The 5,126-nt window shown below is 43.1% G+C and overlaps 1 long non-coding RNA gene across 1 annotated transcript; it reads right to left on the bottom strand.

Annotated features, from left to right (window-relative positions):
- Nucleotides 1–998: 998 nt before the first annotated feature.
- On the bottom strand, nt 999–4,880 carry LOC149971478 (uncharacterized). Its single transcript, XR_016492219.1, has 2 exons — nt 4,601–4,880; nt 999–2,567 (listed from the first exon to the last, which is right to left on the bottom strand). It is a non-coding gene; the product is annotated as an uncharacterized LOC149971478 (long non-coding RNA).
- Nucleotides 4,881–5,126: the final 246 nt, after the last annotated feature.

The following is a 5,126-nucleotide window of genomic DNA, read 5'->3' as shown; positions in this document are numbered from 1 at the left end:
TGCCCAGTGGGTTGAGACATGTGATTTCTACTACTGCAATTTAACCATTGTATTGTTTTGTATGATGTCAGGAGTTTACTGTGGACCTGGGCATTTGTTCCCCAGAACCTCCTCACTAAACCCACTGTTCAATGTGACTTCTTCTGTCTGAGACCAAGGCTACTGTATTAGTAATGGTGGATATGGACCCAATGATGCTCCTCGGTCTCCCTATTTGTTGTGTCCCATCACACTGAACAGAACAGAACAGACATTCTCTCCTTGGGCTCTGTAGAACATCCTGTCTGTGTTGTGTAGACATGGATGTCAGCTCAGTCAACTGGGCTCCTGCCTAAAGACCCCCCCCCCCCCCCCCCCCTCACACTGGAAAGACTTGGCAAATGCCATCAGCTCCACTGCTGGTTACCTTCAGTCAGGTGGTGGTGGTATAGTGGTGAGCATAGCTACCTTCCAAATGCCATCAGCTCCACTGCTGGTTACCTTCAGTCATATGGTGGTGGTATAGTGGTGAGCATCGCTACCTTCCAAGCAGTTAACCCAGGTTTGGTTCCCTGCCACCGCAGCCAAACTCCTTTACAAAGTTGTTACAATGCATTTACACTATATTATATGCAAACTGAAGTCCTAGGATTACAAATGACTGCAGCACTGCACCACCAGCCTGTGTTTGAGTTTATGTACTTGAAGTTCTAGTGTGTGTGTGTCTGTGTGTGTGTGTGTGTGTGTGTGTGTGTGTGTGTGTGTGTGTGTTTCCATATGGATAGACAAGATAAGGTTTTGTCATTCATCATTTGACCAATGGGGCCCCCTTCAGGTTAGGAGGCTGTACTATCACAGCTCTGCAAAGGCCCCAGATCAGATTGTGAAAGTATCAAAATGTAATCAGCAATTCAGATTTAACAGCAACACAAAGATTCAGTAACTGGGGAATCATTAAAAAGAGCATAGATAAATGTCTACAAACCGACTGTAACTGAACATTAATCAAACACAGGAGATTGGAGATCTTTCCGTAGAGCAGAATAGTTATTTATTAATTCATTATACAGAGAAAATGGAAATTAAGATTTTTTTTGCTGACACAATAGGTTACCCAACTACCCACTACCCACACAAAATAGTTTATTTTATTATTATCCTCAAAGCAGTAGATTTGTAACCCAAGTTAAACCAGTAATGGCCTGTATCAGGGCTGGCTAATGTTGTCTAATCACATACATGGCTGTAACTTTAAAGACATTTAAATAGATATATGAAATACATTTGCATTATGTTATAAGGAACTCTGGATAATCCTGCACATCATTGAAGATTAAAAACGTGGTTGGATTGGAGGTGTTTCTGTGACACTGTCGTACAAGTCTGCACACCTCCCTAAAGGTTTGTCAGGGGGAATACTCCAGCCTGGGTGTCTCTGAGTGTCGTCTCCAACAAGAACCCTGGCCAGGTACATGCACTACACCTCCCTAAAGGTTTGTCAGGGGGAATACTCCAGCCTGGGTGTCTCTGAGTGTCGTCTCCAACAAGAACCCTGGCCAGGTACATGCACTACACCTCCCTAAAGGTTTGTCAGGGGGAATACTCCAGCCTGGGTGTCTCTGAGTGTCGTCTACAACAAGAACCCTGGCCAGGTACGTGCACTACACCTCCCTAAAGGTTTGTCAGGGGGAATACTCCAGCCTGGGTGTCTCTGAGTGTCGTCTCCAACAAGAACCCTGGCCAGGTACATGCACTACACCCCCCTAAAGGTTTGTCAGGGGGAATACTCCAGCCTGGGTGTCCCTGAGTGTCGTCTCCAACAAGAACCCTGGCCAGGTACATGCACTACACCTCCCTAAAGGTTTGTCAGGGGGAATACTCCAGCCTGGGTGTCTCTGAGTGTCGTCTCCAACAAGAACCCTGGCCAGGTAAATGCACTACACCTCCCTAAAGGTTTGTCAGGGGGAATACTCCAGCCAGGGTGTCTCTGAGTGTCGTCTCCAACAAGAACCCTGGCCAGGTACATGCGCTTGAACCCTTGTGCATCAGGTGGGACGTGTCCTCTTGGTGAAAACAATGGGTATACGGCAAAGTAAGATCCTGTTTGGGGTTTTAGGCTGGGTTTCTGTACAGCTCTTTTTGACATCAGCTGATGTGAGAAGTGCTTTATAAATACATTTGATTGAATTTGAGTGTCTCGTTCTGGACTTGTTCATTCTACCAATATGAGAAAACGTACAACAAAAAGTTTGAAAGTGATATATTTTTTACTGAAGTGCCACAAAGGATTTTATGGACAGTAAGGAAATAACAACTGACATCTTCAACTGGTTTAGACAAAATTTAGACAAAAGCTAGGTAGTGAAATTCAAGTATCAATTTACACAACCTCTTGCTTTTAACTCCAATATTCTCCAGTAACAACATGATCCTAAGTTTCCATGAACCTTAACGTGAACATACTTTAACCATGGTCAGGTTGGTCCCCGTCTTCACATCCTTGTAGTCCCTGAATCTTGGAGACAGATTGACCAACTTTAAGAGGGAACCCTTCATGTCGTCCCAGTGTGTCGGCACTATGGTGTCACCTGGACAGAAGAGAGACAGTTTGGTATTTTAGTGAACAATTCATGACACAACAAATGCTGTCATTAAAAAAGTATAAATTCTGTACATATTCCTTCAGTATGGGCTCCTGAGTGGTGCAGCTGTCTATGGCACTGCATCTCAGTATAAGGGGTGTCACTACAGTCCCTGGTTCAAATCCAGGCTGAGTCATATCCAGCTGTGATTGGGAGTCCCAAAGGACCGTGCACAATTGGCCCAGGGTCATCTGGATTTGGCTGGGGTAGGCTGTCATTGTAAATAAGAATTTATGCTTAACTGACTTGCCTAGTTAAATAAAGATAAAATACAGTGCCTTGCGAAAGTATTCGGCCCCCTTGAACTTTGCGACCTTTTGCCACATTTCAGGCTTCAAACATAAAGATATAAAACTGTATTTTTTTGTGAAGAATCAACAACAAGTGGGACACAATCATGAAGTGGAACGACATTTATTGGATATTTCAAACTTTTTTAACAAATCAAAAACTGAAAAATTGGGCGTGCAAAATTAATCAGCCCCTTTACTTTCAGTGCAGCAAACTCTCTCCAGAAGTTCAGTGAGGATCTCTGAATGATCCAATGTTGACCTAAATGACTAATGATGATAAATACAATCCACCTGTGTGTAATCAAGTCTCCGTATAAATGCACCTGCACTGTGATAGTCTCAGAGGTCCGTTAAAAGTGCAGAGAGCATCATGAAGAACAAGGAACACACCAGGCAGGTCCGAGATACTGTTGTGAAGAAGTTTAAAGCCGGATTTGGATACAAAAAGATTTCCCAAGCTTTAAACATCCCAAGGAGCACTGTGCAAGCGATAATATTGAAATGGAAGGAGTATCAGACCACTGCAAATCTACCAAGACCTGGCCGTCCCTCTAAACTTTCAGCTCATACAAGGAGAAGACTGATCAGAGATGCAGCCAAGAGGCCCATGATCACTCTGGATGAACTGCAGAGATCTACAGCTGAGGTGGGAGACTCTGTCCATAGGACAACAATCGTAAAGTCGTATATTGCACAAATCTGGCCTTTATGGAAGAGTGGCAAGAAGAAAGCCATTTCTTAAAGATATCCATAAAAAGTGTTGTTTAAAGTTTGCCACAAGCCACCTGGGAGACACACCAAACATGTGGAAGAAGGTGCTCTGGTCAGATGAAACCAAAATGGAACTTTTTGGCAACAATGCAAAACGTTATGTTTGGCGTAACAGCAACACAGCTCATCACCCTGAACACACCATCCCCACTGTCAAACATGGTGGTGGCAGCATCATGGTTTGGGCCTGCTTTTCTTCAGCAGGGACGGGGAAGATGGTTAAAATTGATGGGAAGATAGATGGAGCCAAATACAGGACCATTCTGGAAGAAAACCTGATGGAGTCTGCAAAAGACCTCAGACTGGGACGAAGATTTGTCTTTCAACAAGACAATGATCCAAAACATAAAGCAAAATCTACAATGGAATGGTTCAAAAATAAACATATCCAGGTGTTAGAATGGCCAAGTCAAAGTCCAGACCTGAATCCAATCGAGAATCTGTGGAAAGAACTCTCCATCCAACCTCACTGAGCTCGAGCTGTTTTGCAAGGAGGAATGGGAAAAAATGTCAGTCTCTCGATGTGCAAAACTGATAGAGACATACCCCAAGCGACTTACAGCTGTAATCGCAGCAAAAGGTGGCGCTACAAAGTATTAACTTAAGGGGGCTGAATAATTTTGCACGCCCAATTTTTCAGTTTTTGATTTGTTAAAAAAGTTTGAAATATCCAATAAATGTCGTTCCACTTCATGGTTGTGTCCCACTTGTTGTTGATTCTTCACAAAAAAATACAGTTTTATATCTTTATGTTTGAAGCCTGAAATGTGGCAAAAGGTCGCAAAGTTCAAGGGGGCCGAATACTTTCGCAAGGCACTGTATTTATTTAAACTAATTATTTCAGATCTCACTGATGTTAATACTTTAATTTATTTATATATTTCATTCATACAGATGAGAACATATAATAGTCACCTTTCAGTTCTTTTCTCAATAACTCAATTTCTCTTCTGCCCTTTTATGTTGGAAGCTTTTCTGTACAGGACATTAGCCTCATTATCAACATTGTGGTCTTGGTCCTTGATGATTCTCTCAGTTTGCTCCTTCATGATAAAGTTTTCAACCCAGTGCCGGGTACGACTCACAGCCTGGGGGATCTCTGCACACAGCTGGAACACAGTTGGAGCAAACTCCTCTCCCTTAATGACAAAGTTCTCATTGCCAAAGCTTCCATCGCTGGGTCCCATAAAGACGTCTATTGGGTGGAAGAAACGGCAGGAAAAACATCAACACCATAATAAAACTTGTGTACATTTAGACCTTACATTGTCTTCTACCTCACACACTTTCATATTCACTGACCTTTGACCTTGGTGAAAACGTTCTCCTTCACTCTCTCTTGTCCCCTTGGTAGCCGACTCATAACACTCACACACTTGTTCTCCAGTATGTAATCCTCCTGCAGAAACACCACACATCCATGCTCGTTCATCGCCATGGA

The sequence above is a fragment of the Oncorhynchus mykiss genome, chromosome 26, assembly GCF_057628025.1.
Source record: "Oncorhynchus mykiss isolate SJ-2025 chromosome 26, ASM5762802v1, whole genome shotgun sequence".
Lineage (NCBI taxonomy): Eukaryota > Metazoa > Chordata > Actinopteri > Salmoniformes > Salmonidae > Oncorhynchus > Oncorhynchus mykiss.
The sequence above is the reverse complement of the archived record's forward strand: the minus strand, read 5'-3'. Positions and strand labels throughout refer to the sequence as shown.